Genomic DNA, 27,779 nt, shown 5'->3' on the forward strand with positions numbered 1-27,779 from the left:
TCCTTTGCTTCCTCTTGCCTAGAATCTTCTCCTTCTTTGCTAAATGACACACACAAGGTCAAGAATGCTTCCTTTGTCTCTCAAAACGTTCAAGCACACAAGGGTTTCTCTCTAAGGGTTGGGTGAGCACAAATGACGGCCATAAGGCCTTTTAAATAGGCCGCAAACCCCGGAAATTAGGGTTTCACCACACAGCGTGGACTCACCGAGTCCACTCTTGGACTCGTCGAGTCCGGACGCGAACCCGTATCGAAATCTGCGATCCTACTCGGCGAGTCTGGGCTCCAACTCTCCGAGTCCACTCAAAATTTCCATAAATAAATCCAAAATAAATACCTGGAAATTCCGGGCTGTTACATAAAGCCCCTGTCATAAACAAAGATGACACACATTTTTGCGTGTCATAATTTTAAAGGTTTTAAAACATATATATATATATATATATATATATATATATATATATATATATATATATATATATATATATATATATATATATATATATCCAATTAAATAACACATTTAAAAGTCTCATTATGCAAAATAAAATACTTATATAACAAAACAATCCATTTCATAAAATAATATATATATATATATATATATATATATATATATATATATATATATATATATATATATATATATACACTAAATATCCAATTAAATAACACATTTAAAAGTCTCATTATGCAAAATAAAATACTTATATAACAAAACAATCCATTTCATAAAATAAATGTACTAATATTCAAAATAAATCACATTTAATTATTATTTTATTAACATGAGTCAAACTAGAAAAACAAATCTTCCTAATCCAAATAAAGACAAACATAAAACACGAACTATTTTGGAAATCTGGATCTTTGTTATTTGTGCACAATGTAATAGCACATCTTTTTATTAACTACCATAGTGTTGATTCAACTTCTTTCACTGTTTTAATCCCATGTCATTCTTCAAATCTGCAATTCTAAAAAAAAATAAGAATTATTTTTCTTAATGGTTTTCCCTAATAATGGCTTCATTAAGTTCTTATCTTTCAACAAGTAAGCCCAATTAAACAGAAACATGAAGATTGTTATTCTTATTTCTAAATGCCCTCCAAAAGCTCTCAATTAGGGTATTTGTTAAGCCCTATGAATTCCTAGTTTACAGTAGAATATCAAGAAGGACCAAGGAGTAATTGCTTTATTTAGGAGCTGTCTTGAAATTACATTATTGCCCTTTTATTTTACTGTTTCATTACATCAATGGGTGTTTGGGTAAATGATGTTTCGAAACCGAGGGCAAATTTGTAAAAAGTTGGAACTTAATGGGAAAGACATTTTTGTATACTTGAAACCTAAATCTTCTTCCATTGCTGCTTCAAAAATATTTGCATCATCAAATCACAAAAATTAACATTCATCATATAAATGCAAACATATACTCATCTATAAATATTGTTTCCATTGCACGAACACCGATAATAAAACACAATAATCCAACAGACCATAAAAAATATAAAAGAAATTCACAAACTATTTTTTTTAATCTTATGTGAAAATGACTAACTCACCCTTGTATAAAACAACGTAGTCATTATAGTAAACATCATAGGACTCCACCAAGCACCAGTGTAAACATCATAGGACTCCACCAACCATGAGTTCCATGACCTCCAAAGATGAGAAGCTAAAAACACATTATTAAAAAAAAAGGAGACTAGCATAGTGGCCTCCATAGGTAAGGGAAATTTGGTGTTTTCGTATTTTTGTAGAATGTAGAAACTATAAATAGAACGCTAACTAGTCAGAATCAATATTTACTATACAATTATCAACCAAGTGTTCAAAGCAATTTAGAAAGCAGGAATTTACCTTAGTAATCAACTTATGCTTGCATGAAGGGGTTATATTTCATCATTTGGAACATTTAGGAGGATTTTGATCCTTTTCAACACCACAAGGAACCTGATAGATACATGTTTCATAGATCCAATATAGAATACAAGTTTCCAGAAACACGATTAATAAGGCTAACATCCAAATTAGGTTTTTGCTCCTTTTAGGGAATAATTTATTGGTTTGATAATTATACCCACCCATTGAGGCTCATTTATTAACAATCTAGATGACACTCAACTGCATAAACTATCAATATGAACTGATAATAGCCCAAGGTAGTAGGCTGAAAGCAAGCAAAATCAATGTGTATTCTATAGGCACTTAAAGTTGGATTTGCATATGTGTCAAGCCAACTTATGATTGGCCAGAAAGATGACTTTAATTGATCGTGCCTAAAAAGCGGTAGTTGTGTATTTAGACCAACAACTAATCGGTACCAACTCATCAATGTCACAGCCTACACAAAATAAATAAAACAAAAGACCTCAAAATGATAGGACAGATTAGGACTTTATATTTTCATGAACCTACCTAATTATCACAATGTAGTTTCAATATTTTTTATATTACAACATTATACTTTGAAAATCTAAAAATTTACAGCATGTAAATATTGAATGAAATGAGACCTGACTCATGAGGTTGGTTAGAATATTACCACTATGAAGAACAAAAGGAGCCATGTAACTTCCATCTCTTCCAAAAAACTAAAGAGAGGGGAAATATTTGATGAAGTGAAGGAGGAAGGTCATCTCTCTTCTCATCTCCACCAAGGAAAAAATCCACATATGCATGCATCATATCAGAAGTTGTAGAAGCCTGCATTTAAATAACAACAAAGAATAAGAATCTTATACTAGAGTTGCTAAATTTCAACCTATTTATTTGGAAAAAGAGAAATCATTGAAAGGGAACCTTAAGCCCCTCGTAGAGAGTACGTGAACGGCATGAATGCAAGCACGCATGATCATATTCTAATCTAACAAACTCACGTAATCTTTGTACCTTATTTTTGCATCACAATTGCTGCCATGCCCAGGAAAATGGATATACAATCACAAAAAGGATGTTGGAAAATGATCCTTCCCACCATTGATAAGCTGCTAAACTATGTATCTCCTCTACAAACCTGTTAAATGCATCTTCATATTTGCCACAGCCAAAAAAATTCATTATCATCAATTCATTTTCAACTATTACCCCAATATGCTGTATGGATAAATGACGTTTTTGTTTATAGAAAATCACTATCAAAACCTAGAAAAATTAAATGAGTGAAAGTTTGTAAAACGCATACACAATTTTAGCTACATGTTTTGAAGGGGAATGAGGGAAATGCCAAGGTTCACTGAAACTATTAGATCCCATGAAGTACATTTTTTTTTTGGAAAGGGAACTTCCCTAACGAGGGTTTCTGGGCCAGCTTTCGCGCACCGACTAATCCCCCGCTACAAACATAAAGCTTTGCTTCATGCCCTGGAGTCACTGCAGGCGAACCTCCATGGCCACAAGGGCTGAGTGGTGCTAGGATTTGAACATGGGTCAATAGGTTATCCACCATATCTTCCACATGCCTTACCAAGTCACCACAACCCAAGTGGTTATGAAGTACATTTTGTGCACATGATTCTGGGATTCCTCGTGTCTATTTGTTTCAAGAACCTGAAAAGGAAGTAACAATCAAACAATATATTTTCAGAATTAAATATAAAAAAAGACTAGGATTCGACATTGAATGGCATCTTAAATAATTGTAATCTGTCACACGTTTGTTGAAAGATAATGGAATGGAATTCTATAATAAAAGTTGAACACTTATAAAAAAGTTATTTAATAAGTTTGTGGAACCAAGAATGGAAGTTAAAAATGGAATGATTCCAAGAAAGGAACAGATTGATACAACTGCAAGCCAGGTCAATTGGGAACTAATCCAGGCAATTCATCCCCACCAATAAATTTCACATGAACAACACTAAGTAGAAGGGCAAAAAGGAGGAGCACACCTAGAAGCATAAAACCAAATACCCATGGTCCTCCAAACTTATAAATTAACTCCTCCAATGTTGTATAGCAGTGAGGCATGTGATATCTCTCAGATACACACTTGTAAGGGCAAGGAACATTAGTAACACCACCTGTAGTGTAATATTACACGCTTTCTTAGGTACCAAATTGTGGATGTCATAGCCTACAACAAATAAATATATAAGAAAATGTGATCGACCTTAAAATACAGTTAAATTTGCTTAGCATTAAAAAAATAATATATGGTTGAAATCCTTAATCTCGAAACCTTACCATGGTTGAAATTCTTGATCTCGAAGCCTTACCAGGTTTTATTATCTTAAAAGAAAGGGAAATAGGAGGATGTTAGATTACCAGATGGAAGTTCTTGGTGGTGAAGTCGGAAATTGGTGGCAAAGTAACGCTAAGATTCCTATAGGATACGTAACTCTAAGGTCGCCAGAGGACAATTGAGTCGTCCGTTATTCTAATTAACATACTTAGAGGGAAAAAGAATATACTTGTGTAAGATAAACCCTAAATAGTAATCCTATAAATCGTTAGAGAGTTAACAGTGAGGGAAATGGCAAGGAGGCGAGTGGTGGCAACAATAGCGAGTCGATTTCTTGAGCACAACACCAATCGAGTAATCCTAATCATAGGTCATTTTCGTTTTCATTTCGTGAGTGTTAGCAAGTCGGTTTCCATGAGGATGGGGTGAGAGAGTTGTAAATGGTGATGGTGCGTGAAGTGTTGGTCGATAAGGTCAGTACATCGTCATCTTGTGAGGCTTGAAGAGTCGGTCTGGGTTGGAGGTAGTGGAGGTGGGTATCAGGCAAGGTTTTAGGGTTTCTTTTGATAGAAGATGATTTTAGGAACTTCAAAAATACAAAATTATCGATCTTGTACACACCAAATACCAATTCGGAAAAATCTCATATCAGGAAGTCAAAAATATGATTTCAAGAACTTCACAACTGAAAATCGCATATTAGGAAGCCACACAATGCTTTTATGGTTTCTTTAGATTGAATAGGATTTTACAACATACGAAGAAGAAGGAGGAGAGTATCAGGGCAGGGTTTTTAATTTTTTGAAATTTCATTCCCCCTTTGGCAATTAAAAAATTGGAGAACGCGCGTTCATGAAAAAAATTATAAAACGAAAATTTTAGACATGATTTATTATGATAGGTGCCCTCTGTGTTTTTAATATTTTTGTTGGACACTAATTTTAGGTCATGCATAAATGTGTGTCCTCTATCCTTAAAATTTTGGAAAACTAACATTAATTTTCAGGGTACGCACAAATGCTTGTACACTATCAGTGTGTGTGTCATTGTTTGCGTGTCATTAAAGGGTTGTTTTCTAGTAGTAACTTGACCTAGTAGTATATAGGTCTGATTCTCGTAGGAACTTAAGTAAAAGTTGAAACTATAACTAGTATACTTGGTTCTTCGATTTCACGTAAATCTCGGAACCACTACATAGAAATGACAATAAACCAAAAAAAGAAATTAAAACAATATTTCTAACTTGAATAAGAGTTAGGAAACCCAAAAATAATTTAAAGTCTCAAAATTTCAATTTGTTTTGAAGTCTCCTAAAAACCTAAATTTTTATAAATCTAATATCAAAATTTATAAAAATGGTTATGAAACTTATAATAACATCTTAGAATAATTAATATTTAGAAATATAATCAAGTAAAATATAATTTAAGGTATCAACATGTATCCATAATTATTAGTTTAAAAAACAAGAGTTTTAAGAATTAAAACTAAACCAAAAACACATTTTATAATATTGGATAATTTTATAAAAACTAAGGATTTAAAATTTAAAATAATGGAAATAAGAGGGAGCCCTCTCATCCACAAAAATTCGGCCTACACCTCCCAAGACCACTCACTTCCCAATGTTTCAATCATTTTGATCACTTCCACACTATTCTCCTTCCTCATTTATCTCTCTAAAAATTTTCTCTCCCTTCTCTCTAGACAAATACGAACTTAGAAACAGAATAACTGGGAGAGATGTTTACATTCGATTTTCATGAGCTCACATACATCTCTATATTTTGGTGACCAATTGTAGCGAAGAGAAACCCCAAAGAGATGACAAGAGAGATTGGGTATCCAGGGAGACAGAATCTCTCTTTTCTCTCTTTTATTCTCTCTAAAACCCTCATTCTTTCCCACTATTAATTAACTCCAAAACCCACGAAATTTCCAGCAAATATCCCTTATTTTATTCAAGAATATTCATCATTTGAAGTTGGTCTTCAAGGTAAAATCAACTTCCTTACATTTTGTTCACTTTTCTAAAAAAAATATCAAGTTTTCTTGCATTTTTCTCCCTCTTCTACACTTTTCTTTAAGATTATTCACATGCATGTTCATGCATGTCGAATTTGATGAAGATGGTGGTAGGATTTCACCCAAAAACAACATGCATGTTGTTATAAGGTGAAATCCAATGATCAAAACCTAAATCAAATCCACCAACTTGAGTTTTACAAGTTTTAATTATCCAAAACCACATACATTCAGATTTTTCATTTAGAAAGACCAATTTGAACAAAATAAGTTCATTCATGGTTTTCAAATCATAATGCATGTGATGAACATCAAGCTTAAAGGCTTGATGATCAAAGTACATTGTTAAAAATGCTTATAGAGGATTTATTCCTAAATAAATTTCTAAAAATAAATTTCTGCTCAAATTAGATTTTTTCCAGAATACAAACTACTAAATAAGATGATTTTTAGAAAATAAATCATTTTTCTTAGTTTATTGTAATTTTTTCAAAAAAAAATAGAGCGACAATTCACATAAAATGCTGTTTATGGTCAATAAATTATGGTAAACTTTTGATATGACATATGTATTGATTAAAGATGTTTCATAAAGTTGCATGTATTTATATGACTGTTTTCTATTTAGTTCGCTCTTATTTTTGTTGGAGAAAAACAATTTCTAAAATCCATGTATTTATTTCAAAAACCATATTTGATAATTTTCACACCTTTTATATATCATACAGACTCCATGTAAACACTTACTGATTTTTCCATGAGCATTTCTTATTTTTACCAATTTAATAATGGTTTAAGGGATTTAATTGATAATAAATAGCTACACATGTCCAAAAATTATAAAAATTTATTTGAATATCTTAAAATACCTATTAAATGTAAATAAAAATTTTGGTGAATTTTCATAAGTTTTGTAATTGTTCATGAATTAATGCATTTTTATGAAAATAAATAAAGGAAAACTAGTTAAATTATTCTAAATATCACAAGAAATCATTACAACCTCTTGTACTACATTTTAAACACAAATTAAAATGTTGGGAAACTTTCTAAACTGTTTGATATTTATTTGCATTTATAATATAATAAATACATAAAAATCATAAAAATAGGTTAAGTTGTTCAAAAACCAATTTTGATATTTTTAACATATTATATACATTGTATATAAGTTTTTCGAAAATATTGAAAATTCTTTTTAACTGATTTCTATTTTTCTTGAATTTGTGAGGATTCAAGTGGTTAAGTAAAGGAAAAATATATATGCATATCTAAAATTCGAGGATAATTTTATGGAAGTCCTTGACTTGAGTTGGAACGGACATAAAAAGTTCGGTGATTTTTAATTATTGTTTGATATTTAATTAAAATTTCTTGGTGCCAAGTACATATAAATTATAAAACCGAGTTTTATTGATCAAAATTGGCATTTATTAATGTTCCCAGTTTAGAAACACTGTGAAGTAGTAACACAAAAATTATAATAATTTTCCATGATAATTTACTATTTTCCCAAATTTTATGATATTTTCAAGAAATTAAATACGTGAAAAATAGTTAGACAAATCAAAAAATCAAGAAGATTAATTATAATGTCTTTGACTTCGGTTAAAACTGAAATACAAAGTTTGGGAATTTTCAAAACTTATTTGATTTAGTTTTGAATATTTAACCATTTGAAACGTTTTCCAAAATGTTATAGTTACACTTCAATTGACATTACAAAAAATGGGATTTTTCACTTAAATTTATTATTTAACAAATTGATCCATGGAAATCTAAATTTACTAAAAAAAATTTGTAACTTATATAAAACCTAATTTCGACACAATATTGGAACAATTCTATTATAGAAATTTAGAATACTAGTGCTAAATTTTCAACTAGAGACTTATTAGTGTGTAACCTTATCGTAGGGAATCATTAGTAGGACGTGAGGGAAGTTAACTCAAGGCATCACAAATACCTTCCCGCATCATTATGAGTATTCAGAGCCCCCTTTTTATTATTTTCATGTTTTGGGGTGGAAACCATGCTACTGTTTTACGAGATATCTGTACTATTTTATGAACTTGTGAAACTTTGTTTTATGAACTTGTTGAACTCTATTTTGGTGAACTTGCTAAGCCTTGATTTATAAACTTGATGAACTTGGAATGATACTCTTTCATAAACTTTGTGTTATGAACTTTGTGCTATGAACTCTTGATATGAACTTGTTCTGACATTTGTATGTTAAGTCCTCGAGAACCGAACTACAACCTATTAACTCGTATTTGACCCGATGGTCTTATGGATAATGCCATTTGGGGTAGACAGCCCCCACTCACCCAGAACCATGAGTGCATATTTGTGTGAACTGACATCATGGGAACCATGGACATAATGGAATGGGGCAAGAACGATCGTTAGGCTTGGTTGTGAACGGAGTGCTTTAGCATTCAACACTCATTTAGAGTTGGAACTTTTGTTGAACAAATCTATATTTTCTTACTGAAATGATGTACCTTTATAAACCTATGAACTCACCAACTATTTTATAGTTGGCCCTCATTTTTTAATGCTTTTCAGGAAACGGTCAGTGAGCCAGTTTAAGACACCACACTGATTTATGTTTATTGTTGTTGCTATGTACTTGACTATGTAGTATGGAAATAAAATGTAATTATTGTTTCGAATAAGATGTAAACATAGATGCTCAGTGATTATGGTTGGTAATCCTATTTACCTTGTGTTGTGAGACCTTAGCTGTCACCCTTTGTGTTTCTAGTTTAACAGGGTGTGATAGTTGATTAAGTCCATTATGGGTAAGGTGAAGGGGCCCTTGACCTTAGGAATTTGATTGGAATTTAGGCCCATAGTCGTGATTGTTAATCCATTCCTAATCAGGGTAATTTGTGTATGTTCGGTGTGGGATTTACCGGATCAGTAGCCGAGCCGTGATCTGAATTGTAATTAAGGAAAATATGGGATTAAGGTCCCGTTTGTTTACCTCTTAATTGCAAAATTAAGAGGTAATGTCTTAAAATTTCAGATTCAGAGTGTTTGTTTGAGTATTATTTTTTACCTCTTAATCTAAAAGATGCCTCTTATTTTTTCAGATATTAAATGAAGTCTGAAAAAAAAAAAGGACGCATCCTAATTTAACCCTAAACACATCGATCGACAGTCTCTTCTTCTTTCTTCACTTCGCATATGCGCCTCCCTCCATTCTTCTCATCTGTTTCGAAGATTCGTTGACAGAGCTATCACTCCGGCGCAATCGTCGACGACGGCCCAGCGCGCTGCTCCCGGCGGTGGTTCTCTCTTCCCTCTCTGTTGACTCATCGACCGCAACAGGTATGGTTGTTTGCCTCCTCTTCTTCCTGTTATATGCTCGTTTTTGTTGGCTGAGAAATCGATTAGGGTTTTTGGAATGGGTGTTTGCCTCCTCTTCTTCCTGTTACATGCTCAATTTTGTTGGCTGAGAAATCGATTCCGGTTTTTGGAATGGGTGTTCTTCCTCTTGTCTATGATCGGTAGCTTTGAATTTGATTATGGAATGGGTGTTTGCCTCCTCTTCTTCCTCATGTCTATGTGAAATGGCTCGAATTTTTTTCATTCAAAGGAGAAAAGCTGAAACTAGTTTTAATGTATGAAAATGGATATGGATGGATGGATTTAGTTGCGAGGTGGGGTAAACAAGCCAGTTAATTGTCAAAGTGACTACTTTAATTGTTTGGTTCTACAGTGATCAAGTATCTAAATTTTGAGTTTTTTTGCTGATTCTTTATCAACTATTACTAGAAAATAATTGTTTGGTTCTACAGTTTTGTTCATATTCTTTCTGCTATAAAAACTACAACAATTATTTACGTATCAGATTGTTATTTTGCCAAAACAATCGGTTCATATTCTTTCTGCTATAAGCACTTCTTGGTGGGTTGAATGTGTTTAAATAAATCCTAATTATGGGACAAAACAATCCAAATTCACATATAAGAAGGTATTTTCATTAGTGGTAGTTTGAGTGATTCAACAACAACCGGTTTTATATACCAATTTCTAAACTATTTTTATAGTTGAGACTTTGAATTCTATAGAAACGATAAGAGTTTGAAAATAGTTTGGTTTACCAACTTAAAAGTTTGAGGAGAATATCATTTCAATTTAATCATCAAAGGTTTGATTTATTTTTATTTTTCTTAAAAAAAAAGTCACATTTCACTTAAAAAAATATTCTTCCATATGTTATTTAACTCGCTGCCGGAAAAAAACCGTGTGGTGTTTTTTTTTTAAGTATAAAGTTTCAACGGTTAAACTTGGAAAAAAAAACTAATGATTAAACCATAACAACTCCAAACTGCTATGGTTTTTATGAAATTTGGTCTTAAACTTATACATAAAATAGCGTTGTTTTAGATTTTCAGTTCATTTCAATTTTTGTATAACCAAACTCGGACAAACTTTTTCTTTCTTTTAGATGTACAAAAAATTGCAATATAAGTATCAATTTAATTGACAATATGACATTGGTCCCACTTCATGTCTAATGCATTCTAAACACCATTTTATGTTGAAAATATGCATTATTTTTGTTGTTATCATGAAATATTTATATTTATGTTTGATGTTATAGTTGTTTATTGAATTGTACACTTGTTTTGTTGAAATATTTGTTTGAAATGTGCATTAGTTTTGTTGCTGTTATAAAGAAATATCCATATTTGTGTTTGATGTTATAGTGAAATCATATATATTCTTGCTTATATCATGACATTATATACTTGTTTTGTTGAAATACTTGTTGTTATTAAAACATGCATTTTTTTGTTGAATCGATCAAAGAAATGGGAGAAAAGAAGGATAGGATTAGTTGGAAGGTTGAAGGTGTAGAAAAAACGTTTCTAGAAGCTTGTTTACGTGAGGTTACGGTGAATGGGCGGGAAGGGAGTAGTTTGAAAGCATTATCTTGGAGGAATGTAGCTGAAACATTAAAAATTGAACACAACTTTATTGCGGACCAAAAACAAATGAAGAACCGCTATGACTACCTAAAGTCAAAGTTTGGTGCTTTTTTGAAGTTAAAAAAAAAAACCGGCAACGTGTACAATTCAACAACCAATACCTTCAACCTTTCCAAAGAAGAATGGGAATTAGAATCAAAGGTATTTTGTTTAGTTATAAAAAAACATATTATCATGTTTAAGTAATAAAATATTTTTTTTCAAACAGTCAAACAAACATGTGGATTCTTTGAGACGTACGCCATTACCCTATCCCGATCTTTGCACACAGTTGTTTGAAGGTGCAACTGCGACATGCATAAATAGTTGGGGACCAACTTCTACCCTTCCCCGTCCTACTCAAGAATCAAGCCACTATAGCTTGCATGACTTTGATGACATCGATTGCACTCAACAAGAAACTGTAGGTGTGAGTGACGAGTCATCCGCTCAATCAAAAAAACAAAAGACTACAGATACGGCAAAGAGTCAAAATAAAAGTAAAGACAAGGGTAAAGATAAGGGTAAAGATGCATCCAACTCAAGATTGCTTGAAATCGGTGAAGATATTGCCGCAGTTGCTAAAATATTTATGGAAAAACATTCTTCTTCAAATTTGGATGCGTGTATGGAAAAATTGGAGAAGTTAGGATGGGGAATATTTGATCCAAGATACACTACTGCTGTTGCTCTTTTTGGTGAAAGTGAGGATAGGAGGCGTGTGTTGTTAACCATTGATCTAGCTATTTGTGAGAATTGGGTCAAGACTGTTGGAGCACATTATGGAATGTTTCGCTAAGTAGATTTTTTGAATGTTTTGATGGTTTTTTTTGGATTACTTGATGTTTGGTTTGAACTAGATGGTTTTTTTTAGATTACTTGACATTAATGACTTGATGTTTTGGATTACTTGATGTTTTGGATTATTTGACATTAATGACTTGATGTTTTGGATTATTTGATATTAATGGCTTGATGAATTTTTATGCATTTTTATGTTATATGTTGTTAATATAATTGTTATGTATTTTCAAAATAACAGATTGCTTATGGATTCGGATGAAGAAATTGCATTTTTCATGTTACTATGTTGCTATTGGTTGAATCTAGCATCCAACAGAATTGGAAGGGCAATTGATAATGATTCGGAAATGAGTGGTCATCAACATACACAAGAATTGTTACATGGAACTTCTACACAATGTCATGACTTGATGCGTCTTTCACGTGAAGCATATGTACTTTTATGCAATCATTTTAGACGAAACAATTGGTTGCAAAGTAGTAGGCATATTAGCGATGAAGAAAAGATGGCTATGTTCTTGACAACTATAGCACATAATAAACGGTTCAGGATTATCAAACGAAGGTTTCAACACTCCACAGAAACAGTTCATAGATGCTTTCATGAGGTGCTAAATGCAATGATGATTTTTGCAAAAGAAGTTATAGTGCCAACGAATTCTAATGCAACTGTGAATTCCTCAGAGAGGCATCGTAAGCTAAAAGAAATCTTTCCTGGAGCAATAGGTGCGCTAGATGGAACTCTTGTACATGCAATCGTGCCTGCTGATCAACAAACTCACTATAGGGGAAGAGGAAAAGGTGAATGCTTTCAAAATGTTTTAGGAATTTGTGATTTTGATATGATGTTCACATTCGTATGGGCCGGTTGGGAGGGTATAACACATGATTCGCGAGTTTTGAAAGAAGTTGCATGTAACCCGACTTCAGGCTTTCCGTTCCCCCCTCCAGGTTTTTAATTCTTTTTAAGATTATTCTAAAATACGATATTAAATTTCTATATATAATACTTCCTTTACTCATGTGTACAGATAAATATTACCTTTGCGATGCTGCATACACCAACACTCATGGATTTATGACTCCTTATCGCAACACGAGGTATTGGTTAGCCGACTATCGACGACGACGTCCGTTAACTAAGGAAGAAAAATTCAATCATGCACATGCGCAACTAAGAAATGTTATTGAACGTGCTTACGGTGTTTTGAAGGCGAGATTCCCAATCCTAAAGCGAATGGCTCCTTTTCCTTTTTCAGTGCAAAGAGATATAGTCGTTGCTTGTTTTGCAGTCCACAATTTCATAAGGAAATGCGATATTCATGATGAGTTATTTATGGCGTTCGAGGAGAACAATGCTCAACCACAAGGGGGACAAAATGATGGCGAAAACGTACACGATATGGAATGGGGTTCACAAGGAAATGAATACATGGATAATTTACGTGACCAGATTGCGAATCAATTGGGGTGAAATTAAATTTGTAGGATTTTATTTGGATTTTAGTATGATATTGTGGATTTAAAAATATTTATGTTTGATTTGGATTTGTGTTTAATTTTGATTTATGCTAAATTTGGATTTTATATGGTGTTTATATATTTTTTTAATACATAATTAAGAATTTTTATTTAGGTATTTTCTAAATAAACAGTTGAATTTAATAAAAAATAAAACAGAAGGGTAAAATGGTCATTTTAATAATTCAGCAGAACAATTCAGAGGTCCCAACCAAACAGCATATTAAACATTCAGCTCTTAAAATTTCAGACCCTCTTAGAAATTCAGACCTCTTAAAAATTCAGATCTTAAAAATTGAGATCCTACCAAACAGCCCCTAAGGGTGTTTGTGGTAATCTGAATTCTATTTAAGGAAAATATGGGCTTAGGATAAGGCTCATATAGGATTGGGCCCAATTTACAAAATTGGGCGATTAGTGAGCCATTGTGGATCCTTTGGTGTTGTTTTTTTTTTGGTTATTGGAGTTAGGTCTCAATTTTGGTTCATTTTGGATTCATGGGCAAAATGGTCAATTTTACCTCAAGTAAGGATGGTGGGCCTTAGAATGGAACCCAATTACTAATTGGTTGTTATTTTGGTCTGTTAGATCGGAGGTGTCGTCGGGCCGGCAACTAGGGATTTCTTTCAGTAAGCTTCAGCATTCGAGGTGAGTCTCTTCATTGTTTGTAAGAGTCGAAGGCACAAATTGTAACATCCCGGAATTCAGGAATATTCCTTTGATCCTTTTCTTTCCCCAGCTTTTGAGTACGCTAGGCGTAAGGGAGAGTACGCTACGCGTACTCGTGAGCGTGTTCTTGACGTGGAGTATACCCGGTACGCTGGGCGTACTAGGTCCAGATGGAAACCCTAATTATGCGGTGCGCCTTATATAAGAAACGTTTTGGCCTCACTTTTAGCCACCATTTCTAGAGAGCAAAACCCTAAGTGTGCCAAACCCTCGTCTAGACCATTTCTGCGTGTGTTTGAGCTTGATAGTGTTATTGTGTGCCTTTCAAGAGAAGAAGGTGTCATTAAAGAAGCTATAGTTGGTGTGCAAGCCTTGGATCTGAGCTTCTCAGAGGTTGGACCATCAATTGGAGTTAAAAAGCTCAAAGTTTTCTCAATCTTTTTGATCAGTGCATTATGGGCCATTTCTACAGTTGTTTGTCCCAAAGGTGGAGACTTTATGAGCAAAGGGAGCTCCATATACCTTGATCTGTCCATATTCAGTGTATTAAGAGTTATAGATCCATAAAAATCCGATCTTGGATGTTAGGAGCGAGCCATGCATAAGATATGAGCTCTTTAGTGAAGAAAGTGGTGTGTTTTGGTTGATGATGAACTTTACAGCCATGTAAAGGCGTAAAGTCCTCGACTTTATGGATTTGGAGGCTTTAGGGGGTCCAAATCTGTATTTTGAACCAAGGTCTTAACTGATTAAGAGAATAAATGAGTTAATAGTGAAACCAGGACGTACGCTGAGTGTAAATCCCAGTACGTGGGTTGTATGGTGAAATCAGCCTGTTATCTGCAAATTGGTTAAGTACGCCTAGCATAGGAATCGAGTACGCGCCGCATACTACTTAGGATTGACTTTTGTTGACTTTTAGGGTTTAGTCAACAAGTGGACTTTTGGACCATTAAATGGGTAGAATGGTCTTTTACCCTTTTGAGAGAGCATCAGAGGAATTAGTCTAGCCTTTGAGAGCCATTATTAATTAGAGATAATTTCTATGTATGATTAGGCGGAGGCTAGATCAGTGTTTTGACTTCGAGATCATTCGAGTTTACCGAGGTGAATCTTCTCACTATACATTACCTAGGGTGGTATCTATGTGTGGACCGGAAGGTCATACGTGTTTGCTTGAGATTATGTGTTTTGTGATTATGTATGCTATGTGTTATTCTGAATGGACCGGAGGGTCCAATGATTTACGAGGCCAGAGGGTCCTCAACCAGACCGGGCTGGAGGGTCCAATCAGCTAGACCGAACCAGAGGGTCCAACGAGCTACGGGACTGGAGGGTCCCACTGAGACACATTGACCAGAGGGTCGTACAAAGTATATCCTTGAGTGGAAAATTGTTGTATGTGGTATTTTGCGGGACTCACTAAGCATTCGTGCTTACCGTGTTATGTGTTATGTGTTTCAGGTACCCCATAGGATCGCGGGAATGCACCGGCGTGATTGTACACACACTCGGGATTTTGAGTTATGTTTGTGGATCCTAGATTTGAACAATTGTTTTTAAAACTTGTACTGGGTTTTTGAGAATTAATGTTGAGACATGTGTTTTTATCAATATTAAAAATGAAAATTTTATTTGAAAAATCATGTCGTTGCAAGTTGGTATCAGAGTCGTGGTTTGAGGGATTCGGATACACCTTGGGGCATATCTGAACTCAAACTGAGGATTTGAGAAAAGTTTTCAAAAGAAATAATTTTTTCTAAAAAGAGTAAAATATTCAAAAGAGTAGTGCGTACAATTAGCCAGCTAGAATGGTGATTTCCCACAAATACCCTTACATTATGTTCTATGAGTTATTATGAGATGTGTTATGCATGCTAGAGTATGCTAGGTACTCATATTTAGGACTAGAGTGGCCTTATTTGTGATATCTTAGCCTAGGAGTTACTGCTACTATGAAGTACTTCGAGTGAGAGTAGGTAGCAGAGAGGACTAGAGTGGCCTTATTTAGAACCCATTTAAGCCGAAGTCTTCCCAAGAAGCTTTCTAGGGCCGAAAATAGCATCAAACATCTTCCATTTCTTCTTCAAATCGAAATCAACAAGCAAAGTTCAGTTCATACCCCTCTACTTTCGGTTTTCATATGTTTTATGGGGGAGAATACAAGTAAAATGTGTATATCTATGTGTATGTGTATGTTACGTGTGATTTCATGTGTTTATGTCATAAATATTTAATAAAAAGAAGGGAAATCTCGAGATCTATGGATCTAAGAGGAAGCTATACATGATCTAAGACATATTACACTAAACAAGTTAAGAAAAATTACCCTCTAAGATTAAAACAAACATATGGCAACATAAAACACATTTTTGGGCTATAATTGTCAAACAAACCAAAGTTGAGTGGAAAAATTGTTATTTACAGTTTTCTTCAGGACTAAAACGGTCAAAACAGTAGAAATAAGTGTTTTATGAATATCATACTCTATTGAAATTTAGAAATAAAATTTAAGGCTTATTGGGCTGAATCTTGGGCTTTTCGGCCTATTAAGCCAAAACTTGTGAAAATTACAACTTTCAAGGGGTTGAAATGGTATACTTCTCAAAACAGGGGAAAAGGGTGAATAAAACAAATTCAAGGGTTAAAATGAGGTAATTTCCAAACAAAGATCAAAATTGTAAACTTTTTGGATTTTGGGTCAAAATTGTAAAAGTTGCAAAAAGTTTGGGCTTTAATCGAAAAATACTTTTCTGGAAGGGCTGAAACTACCAAAGAATGGGTTTTGCACTAAAAATATCACTTGAACAAGTCTTTGGGTCAAAAGTGTCAAGAGAATGGTTTAAGGGCTTAAAATGTCTTTTTATATATAAAAGGACTAAAATTGTCAGTTTTATCAAATAAGGGCTGAAAGGGGTTCAAACGAAGATTTTTTAGTCAATTATTTTATTTTAAGATATTCGAGTTAAAATAAAAATACCAAACTACAATTCATGAAAATGGAAAGATAATAATACGCATAATTCCAACATCGTTAAACATAATGGAAATATGCTATTGGGCCTTAGTAGCCCATTAGCAATGCTAGTAAGGTCCAAATGAATCAAATGCGAAACAGGCGATCGTGCTTTTCGTATAACCAATAGCCATAAATAATATACGGGAATAGTAGGATATTGTACTCCTCTTCTTCTCGTTTATTAGGGCTATCGTCAATCCAAGTAAACAAATACTGGTCGATAATCAATAGTAATCAAAGTCAATTGGGATTTAGTGAGTAATAACGGGTGGCACCAATGTGTTTCGGTCGTAGTCTGTAGTTATAATCAAAGTCTCCTTGAGGGAGATCGAGAGTTTGTGTATAGATCAATACGGGGGTGACTCCCCCACACCTCAGATGTTTGCTACAGTTAGACTCAGTCAGTCTAGGGTGACAAAATCTTAAGATCAATTGTGGCGTTCACCTAAGTGCCAAGACAGACGAATTAGTCATTATCATGCATGGTTATAGCGACTCACATATATAAATCCAATAATAATCAAGTAATCAAGGCAAATCAAAAATCATTCAAGTGATGAAATAACAATTCGAACAGTTATATGATATTTTTTTATTGTCGGAAAACATCGGGTTTTCCGGGGAAGTTCAACATTTTTCACTGGTACTTTTAATACGAAGCTTTTCAACTTTACACGTCTGGAAATCATTATGCATATATTTACGGATCTTCACACTTTTATATAAACAATGGTCTTTTCAGAAAATATCGGATTTTATAGGTTGTTTTCTTTCAAACTACACAAAACATTTTTCATATCAAACCTGCTTATGAACTCACCAACATTCCATATGTTGACCATTTTCAAAATAACTTGTATTCTCAGGAAACCGGTAAGCTGAGGAGTAGTAGCAAGTATGTTAGGGTGTTGTGATTTTGAAAACTATCAAACATTTTATGTTATGGATTTGTAATATTAAAACAATGTACTTGATGTGAACAATGTCACTTGTAAAATATTGATGCATGGTGATCTTTATGTTATGATTCATGTATATTCATTGTGATGATATTCAATATAAGTCACACAAGCCCTCGGACATTTCCGCCGTCTGGTTCAGGGGTGTAACACGCTAGCATTTTGTCGTCACATCAGTAGTCGACGTGAGGCATTGAGTCGACCTTTGAGTGTTTCCATAGCTGATGAGCATGCTGTTTTTGCAACTGATGTGATCCGGGATGTGTGCTTGAGATTTTTGGAGTCGTGTTTACGATAGATTTGGTGCATATCGCGATGGGGGATGTCTGTGTCATCATGTGCATGGACTGGTTGAGCTGATTCGGGGACATGATCGACTGCGAGCAGTAGCTGGTGACCATCTGAAATCCTAGTGGGGCGGTAGTTACAGTATTCAGCGAGGGTACCCGATCTGGGTCAGCATTTTGTTCGGCTGCTCGAGCGAGGCAGAGCTTGCAGCAGGGTTGCATGGGTTTTCTGGCATATGTATCGGATACGTGGAATGTTATGGAGAGACCGAGTACTGTTACTGAGGTTCCAGTGGTTAGCGAGTTTCCGGATGTTTTCCCCGAGGAGTTACTGGGTGTGCCTCCCGAGAGGCAAGTGGAGTTTCGCATTGATTTTCTTCCAGGGGCAGCACCTATCGCCTTGCATCGCCAGAAATGCAAGAGTTATTCTCACAACTTCATGAGCTGTTGGGAAAGGGATTTATTTGGCCGAGTAGCTCGCCGTGGGAGCACCGATCCTTTTTGTCAAGAAAAAGGATGGTTCACATTAAATTTGTATTGATTACCAATATTTGAACAAGATAACGGTCAAGAACCGTTATCCACTCTCGAGGATCGACAATCTATTCAATCAGTTGCAAGGTACATCTTGGTTTTCCAAGATTGATTTGAGGTCTGGGCATCATCAGATGAGGGTTCGTGAGGAGAATATTCAGAAGACAGCATTTAGAACTCGTTATGGGCATTACGAGTTTGTGGTGATGCCTTTCGGGCTCACCAATGCACCGGAAGCATTCATGGATCTCATGAACCGAGTATGCAGACCTATGTTGGAGCGTTCGGTGATCGTGTTCATCGACGATATTTTGGTGTATTCAAAGTCTAGAGAGCAGCATGATGAGCATTTGAGAGAGGTTCTCAGAGTATTGAGATCGGATAGGGTTTTTGGCAAATTCTCCAAGTGTGATTTCTTGTTACGAGAGGTCCAGTTTTTAGGACACCTCGTTAATCATAATGGCATTTTGGTCGACCCGGCCAAGGTAGAGGCAGTTATGAGTTGGGAGGTGCCGAGATACCCCACCGAGATTAGGAGTTTTCTAGGGTTAGCCAGCTACTAACGGAGGTTTATCAGCGATTTCTCCAATATTGTTGTTCCTCTCACCAAGTTGACCCGGAAGGGTGGTGCTTTTGTTTGGGGTCCCGATCAGCAGACCTCATTTGACACTCTTCGCCAGAGGTTGTGCGAAGCTCTAGTGTTAGCTCTTCCTGAAGGAATGGAGGACTTTGTGGTCTACTGTGATGCATGTATATCAGGGTTAGGTGCAGTGCTTATGCAGAGGGGGCACGTGATAGCATATGCATCGATACAGTTGAAGCCTCATGAGACGAGGTATCCCACACACGATTTCGAGTTGGGGGCAGTGGTGTTCGGCCTGAAGATCTGGCACCATTACTTGTACAGGGTTTAGTGTACCATCTACACAGACCACAAGAGCTTGAGGTATCTGATGGATCAGCCTAACCTGAATATGCGCCAGAGGAGATGGTTGGACGTGGTAAAAGATTATGATTGTAAGATTTTGTATCACCCGAGCAAGGCTAACGTGGTAACTGATGCCTTGAGCCGCAAGGCGGAGAGTGCCCCGATTCGGGATATATGCATGAGGATGACAGTGATGACTCCGGTATTGTATACCATACGAGAGGCCCAAGCAGAGGCCGTGAGACCAGAGAACTGCAAGAAGGAGCAGGTGATCGGCCATGTATCTGAGTTTGTGATGGATAGTCGGGGGCTTATGATCTTTCGAGGTCGGATTTGGGTACCTTATACGGGCAGAGCTCGTAGCACTTTGATGGAGGAGGTGCATAGATAGATATTTTCAATCCATCCATGGGCCACTAAGATGTATTTGGATCTGAAGAGAGATTATTGGTGGCCCTGTATAAAGAGGGATGTAGCGTGGGTAGTAGAGAGGTGCCTGACCTGCTATCGGGTCAAGGCAGAGCACTAGCACCCTCATGGTACATTGCAGCCTTTGGAGACTCCCGAGCGGAAGTAGGAGCAAATCTCAGTGGACTTTATCACCAAATTTCCGAGGACGACGCGTGGCATTGACGCGATCTGGGTGATTGTAGATCGATTGACGAAGAGCACTCACTTCCTTGCTATTAGTGAGTGATCTTTTTAGAGAGGCTGGCAGAGATTTATGTGGGAGAGGTGGTAGCCTAGCATGAAGTGCTAACATCCATAGTTTCGGATCGGGATGTACGTTTTGGTACCGCCTACCACCCACATACAGACGGACAGAGTGAACGGACGATTCAGACACATGAGGACATGCTTCAAACATGTGTTATGGATTTTGGTGGGAGTTAGGACTCGTACCTACCTTTGCCTGAGTTTTCCTATAACAATAGCCACCACTCGAGCATCAATATGCCTCTCTTTGAGCTTCTTTATGGGAGGAGGTGTCGTACTCCCATATGATGGGGAGAGGTGGGGCAGAGAGTTATGGGTGGAAGGGAGATTTTGCTAATGACGACCGAGCAAATTCAGCAGGTCAGACAAAGGTTGCAAACAGCTCAGAGTCGTCAGAAGAGTTACACGGAAAGACGATGATCTGAGCTTGAGTTCCAGGTTAGAGACTTTGTTCTTCTAAAAGTTTCCCCATGTAAAGGAGTGAACCGGTTTAACAAGCGGGGCAAGTAGGGGCCTCAATATATTGGACCTTTTAGGGTGTTTGTTAGAGTTGGCAAGGTAGCATATCAGTTGGAGCTGCCTGAGGAGTCGAGCCACACCCATAGCACCTTCCACGTATCCCAGTAGCAGAAGTGTGTGGCTGATGAGATGGCAGTAGTGCCATTAGAGGACATTCAGGTGGATGCGAGTATGAATTACATCGAAAGACCGGTTGTGATCCTAGATTGGAAGGTGAAGGTTCTGAGGAACAAGGAAGTACCTCTGGTTTAGGTCCAGTGGCAGCACCAAAGGGGGTCTGATTTGACTTGGGAACCAGAGCCAGAGATGCGGGAGCAGTACCCCGATTTTTTTGTTGAGCAAGACTTCGAGGGCGAAGTCTAATTCTAGTGGGGGAGAATTGTAACATCCTGTAATTTAGGTATACTCCTTTGATCCTTTTCTTTCCCCAAGTTATCAAAATTATTCCTTGAAAGAAAAGTGTGGCCTTTGAGTACGTTGGCCTTAAGGGAGAGTATGTTGTACGTACTCGTGAGTGTGTTCTTGATGCGGAGCCTACCCGATACGCTAAGAGTACCATAGTGTACATTGGGTGTACTAGGTCCAGATGGAAACCTTAACTATGAGGGTGACCTTACATAAGAAACATTGTGGCCTCACTTTTAGCAACCATTTCCAGAGAGCAAAACCCTATGTGTACCAAACCCTCATCTAGACCTTGTGTGTGTGTGTGTGTTGATGTGTGTGAAACAAACTAGTTTTAATCCTACTAACTTAGACACAAAATAAACACACGAAAGGCAGTGTACCTATCGATTAGTAATATAGTTCAAGCAAGTAGGGTATCGAACACAGGGAACGGTAAACAATTAAAATAAATGCTAATATTATCTAAATAAAACAAGTAAAAAAAGAGTTTTCTCTAGTTTTGCAAGACTAGAAACTTACATACTTTACTAACACACAAACTAAGCAACTAATAGCTAAGAAAACAAAGATCAACTAAATTCAATGATTAAAAAGGCCTTATGTTTAGGTTCGAATAATTTGTTCCCATGGACGATTTTATGGTAAATATGTCGGATTAATTCTTCATTGGTTACCGACTAAAGTGATTAGATTCACATTCGCTATAGCTAATCCTTAGAAAACATATTAATTCAAGCAATGGCCAATTGTCTAAATTAATGAATTTCCTAGTTTGTTGATTCGGGTTTAGAAAGACTTGTAATTAGCTAATCAAATTGGTGATTCAATTAACCTCTTGTTGATGGTGTATCACACAAGCTCACACATTAACTTACCTATCTTCAAGTTAATTCTAGTTTCACATTCGTTATTCCTAGACATACAACTATGTGGTCACATAAATCATATGAACTTAGCAACTAAGAGATGTTCATACAACTTAATTATTGATTTATTAACAGAAAAATAGTTATTGTTAACACATAAGGTTCTTTAACAATCTTAATAAAACATAATCACCAATTAAAATTAATCCTAATCAAATAATTAATCCATGTTCACAAACTCATCTACCTAAACAGAAGTTATGAGTTTTTAGCTCATGATTACAGCAGAAACAAGCACAAAAACGAAAACAATTGGTAAAAACATAGTTCAAACAAGAGATTAGGTAAGATTAAACTTGATTTTGACTTGATTCTCCTTAAAATTGAATGTAGGGTTGATTCCCTTGCTTCCCACGCTCCAGCAGCACCTTTAGTCGATAATTGGCCTCCAAGGGTTAATCTATATACTAGGGTATCGATCAGAAAGTCCCTTTATATATATTTTCAGAAAACAGGGGCTACTCGGTGAGTCCAGTGACCTACTCGACGAGTCCATCACTTAAAACCCGTGTACGGCAAGTCAGCGCGACCAGAATCGCGAAACTTCTGACCAACTCAGAGATTTGATGGCCTACTCACCGAGTACATTTGGAATCAGCATTTTCTCAAAACACGAAAGTCATCCGAAATTGTGTCTAGCTTTCAGAACATTTTCAATCTTGTCAATCGGAGTTACGGTTCATGAGATATGACGAAAACACTGACGAGGGGTCAAGCTGTCCACCTACACCCTTCTTTCTTCAAAATCCAAGATCCAAGCTTCTAATCGCTAGTTCCGCTTCCTTTTCCATCCGAGCATGTAATTGTTGCTAAAAAATGAAATTATAAACTAATTAAGCACCTTTTTTTTCATAAAATGAGATAAAATCAACATAAAGTAAATCAAATAATGCATGAATTTTATAACTAAATATGCCCATATCAAAATACCCTACACTTGACTTTTGGTTGCCCCCAAGCAAAACTGAATTTTAGTACACTAATATTACATAAGACAATCCCAATCAAACCCAACCATTATCCCAAGACCGCAACGCATGCATTTGTGTCTAAAATTTTCCTAATAACCCCCCATACTCCAAATACTCACAATCCTCATAAACATTCTCCCACTTTTTCCGAACATTTCTCATTTTATGCATCCCTCCGAATCCATCATCAGAAAACCTCTTAACCTCAAGGTATTTTTGGTTGAGCAACCCAAGCATACACAATCTAGATAATTATAATTTATGATACCACATTGGAGCTCTTTGGAATTCTTCACTTCTTTGACATTTGATCTTTAATTTGTTTGAATTGACCACCTTGTTGTTTGATTTTTGGTATCTTCAACTGTTTGAATTTCTTCGGAATTTTCGATATTCTAATTTCATACTTAACTTTGATGCTCCAAAAATTCTTCAAACTTTTCTTGTAATTCTCTCTCTTTTTTTTTTAACATGTAACTCACTTTTTTCACTCAAAACCCTACATGCTTAAGCAGGGGCGCTCAACCTCAACCTTTATTGGTTAGCGATAATAATTTTCCTGGATACATTTCTGGTACACGATGCTAAACATATTGCATCCTTCAAACTAAGTGAGGTCGTGTTTTTGTCCCATGATTTCACTGGAATGAGGAAGCCACAAATGCACTAGAACGTATATAGGCTCAACTAAACATTTGGGTCTTCATGCAATCATCAAACTTAACACTAGCATAGAATCTTAATTACTTTACCAAAAATTTCTAAATTAGCCTTAGTAATTTTAATGCAAAATTTTCAAAATTTATCATAAATTAACTAAAATTTTAATTAATATAACCAACCCCCTACCCCACACTTAATTTATGCAATGTCCCCATTGCATACTATGCATGAAAAAGAACAACAAAATAAAGAGGGAATTGGAACAAACTCCCATGGGATAGTAGTTGAGAGGTTGAATTTCTTAATTTAAAGCTCCATCTTCAGCTGACTTTAGACATAGGCACAGCTCATCCATGCATTAGGTGTCATTCGTCTCGTGTGGTTGACAGCTCCAAATATGTGGGAAAAAACTTCTTGGAAATGCTCGGAAATGATCTTCAAAAATATAGACAATGCCCATGTCGAATGGAATTAAATCGCCAATCTTGAAGGTAAGATAAAGAGTAACTCGTCGAGTTAATAGTAATCTCGCCGAGTTGAATCGCTACACTTGCAGAAACCGTGATTTTTCGCTTGGACTCGTCGAGTTAGTATTATGCACTCGATGAGTTCTTGACTCTGATCATGTCTTTTCTTCTTTCTTCCTTAGCTTTAATTTTGTGTTCAAGGAGAGTATCAAGGTAATACAACTCCTCATTTTCTTCAGGGACGAGACTCTTTTTAATCAAATATAAACATTGGACTCAACATATCGCTCAAAGTCTTCTAATCTTCTCGTAGACTCGACCCCTCACTTTAATACCCTCACGCTTTAAGAATTCGCTCTAATATCACCCTAGCTTCTGAAAAGATCGAAGACAAAACCACGTAATAAAAAGGATAACAAACATCAAAATAAAAATTCCTATAATATCCCTAAACATTAGAAGTTTAAAACAAAAATAAAAGCAAACTCTAATGACGGGTTGCCTCCTACAAGTGCTTCTTTTTGTCCGAGTCTTTAGCTGAACTCCCAACTTAATAAACTTCTAATAAATTCGATGCCCATCCATCCATTGCATTAAATATTTTCTTTGGACCGATTTGTAAAATTCGACTCTTTGCTTCAAAAATTGTCCAAACGAGCTTGAATATATCAAACCCAAGAATATTGACAAGGGTTGGAACCATTTGGAAACTAATCATAAATGGATCGTAATTTAGAACTTTCCCCAAAGTTGGAATCGTCACCCCATGCTTCGAAACACAAACCAGAAGAACAGGGGACCATGTTGTGGTAATAGTCAAACCACGAGTTGGTTCCTGCAATTCAGCTTGTTTTTGTTCTTCATCCGAACTCTCTGCTAGCAACCTTTCCAGCTCCTCCAAATCTTTTTCTGGATTAAATTCTTCATCTTGTAACTTTAGCTCTTGTGACTCAGATTGCTCTTGTTCGTTAGACAATATGTTATCTAACCATCTATCAAATTTCTTCAAATCTTCATCCGATCCACACTCCTCATCTTCTTGCTCAATTTCCTGCACTACTTCCTCAAGAAAAGCATCAAAAACATCGAGATTTGGAAAATACATAATAAATAAAATTAAAATTAAAATTAAAAAAATAATTAATAAAATAAAAATGATAACAGTTATCAAATAAAATTAACTATTTGAACCGTTCCCCGACAACGGTGCCAAAAACTTGATGTGTGTGAAACAAACTAGTTTTAATCCTACTAACTTAGACACAAAATAAACACACGAAAGGCAGTGTAACTATCGATTAGTAATATAGTTCAAGCAAGTAGGGTATGGAACACAGGGAATGGTAAACAATTAAAATAAATGCTAATATTATCTAAATAAAACAAGTAAAAAAAAAGAGTTTTCTCTAGTTTTGCAAGACTAGAAACTTACATACTTTACTAACACGCAAACTAAGCAACTAATAGCTAAGAAAACAAAGATCAACTAAATTCAATGATTAAAAAGGCCTTACGTTTAGGTTTGAATAATTTGTTCCCATGGATGATTTTATGGTAAACATTCCGAATTAATTTTTCATTGGTTACCGACTAAAGTGATTAGATTCACATTCGCTATAGCTAATCCTTAGAAAACATATTAATTCAACCAATGGCCAGTTGTCTAAATTAATGAATTTCCTAGTTTGCTGATTCGGGTTTAGAAAGACTTGTAATTAGCTAATCAAATTGGTGATTCAATTAACCTCTTATTGATGGTGTATCACACAAGCCCACACATTAACTTACCTATCTTTAAGTTAATTCTAATTTCACATTCGTTATTCCTAGACATACAACTATGTGGTCACGTAAATCATATGAAATTAGCAACTAAGAGATGTTCATACAACTTAATTACTGATTTATTAACAGAAGAATAGTTATTGTTAACACATAATGTTCTTTAACAAGCTTAATAAAACATAATCACCAATTAAAATTAATCCTAACGAAATAATTAATCTATGTTCACAAATTCATCTACCTAAACAGAAGTTATGAGTTTTTAGCTCATGATTACAGCAGAAACAAGCACAAAAACGAAAACAATTGGTAGAAACATAGTTCAAACAAGAGATTAGGTAAGAGTAAACTTGATTTTGACTTGATTCTCCTTAAAATTGAATGTAGGGTTGATTCCCTTGCTTCCCATCCTCCATCAGCACCTTTAGTCGATAATTGGCCTCCAAGGGTTCATCTATATGCTAGGGTATCGATCTGAAAGTCCCTTTATATAGATTTTCACAAAACAGGGGCTACTCGGTTAATCCAGTGACCTACTCGGCGAGTCCATCACTTAAAACCCGTGTACGGCAAGTCAGCGCGACCAAAATCGCGAAACTTCTAACCAACTCGGAGATTTGATGGCCTACTCGCCGAGTACATTTGGAATCAGCATTTTCTCAAAAAACGAAAGTCATCCGAAATTGTGTCTAGTTTTCAGAACATTTTGAATCTTGTCAATCGGAAATATGGTTCATGAGATATGACGAAAATACTGACGAGGGGTCAAGCTGTCCAGCTACACCCTTCTTTCTTCAAAATCCAAGATCCAAGCTTCTAATCGCTAGTTCCGCTTCCTTTTCCATCCGAGCATGTAATTGTTGCTAAAAATGAAATTATAAACTAATTAAGCACCTTTTGTTCATTAAATGAGATAGAATCAACATAAAGTATTAAGATAATGCATGAATTTTTTAACTAAATATGCCTATATCAGTGTTTGAGCTTGAGAGCGTTATTGTGTGCCTTTGAAGAGAAGAAGATGTCATTGAAGAAGCTAGAGTTGGTGAGCAATCCTTGGATCTGAGCTTTTCAGAGGTTGGAGCATCAGTTGGAGGTAAAAAGTCCAAAGCTTTCTCAATCTCTTTGATTTGTGCATTATGGGTCATTTCTAGGGTTTTTGTCCCAAAGGTGGAGACTTTTTTAGCAAAGGGAGCTCCATATACCTTGATCTATCCTTATTTAGTGTATTAAGTGTTATAGATCCATAAAAATCCGATCTTGGACGTTAAGAGTGAACCATGCATGAGATATGAGCTCTTTACTGAAGAAAGTGGTATGTTTTGGTTGATGATGACCTTTACAGCCATGCAAAGGCGTAAAGTCCTCGACTTTATGGATTAGGAGGCTGGAGGGGGTCCAGAT

General features: G+C 35.6%; 1 pseudogene; it reads right to left on the reverse strand.

The window, feature by feature from the left end:
* Nucleotides 1-2,411: 2,411 nt before the first annotated feature.
* LOC145046012 (uncharacterized) lies at nucleotides 2,412-3,269 on the reverse strand (annotated as a pseudogene).
* Between the last annotated feature and the right edge of the window lie 24,510 nt (nucleotides 3,270-27,779).

The sequence above is a fragment of the Lactuca saligna genome, chromosome 5 (genome assembly GCF_052625555.1).
Source record: "Lactuca saligna cultivar CGN05327 chromosome 5, ASM5262555v1, whole genome shotgun sequence".
NCBI classification, from domain to species: Eukaryota; Viridiplantae; Streptophyta; class Magnoliopsida; order Asterales; family Asteraceae; genus Lactuca; species Lactuca saligna.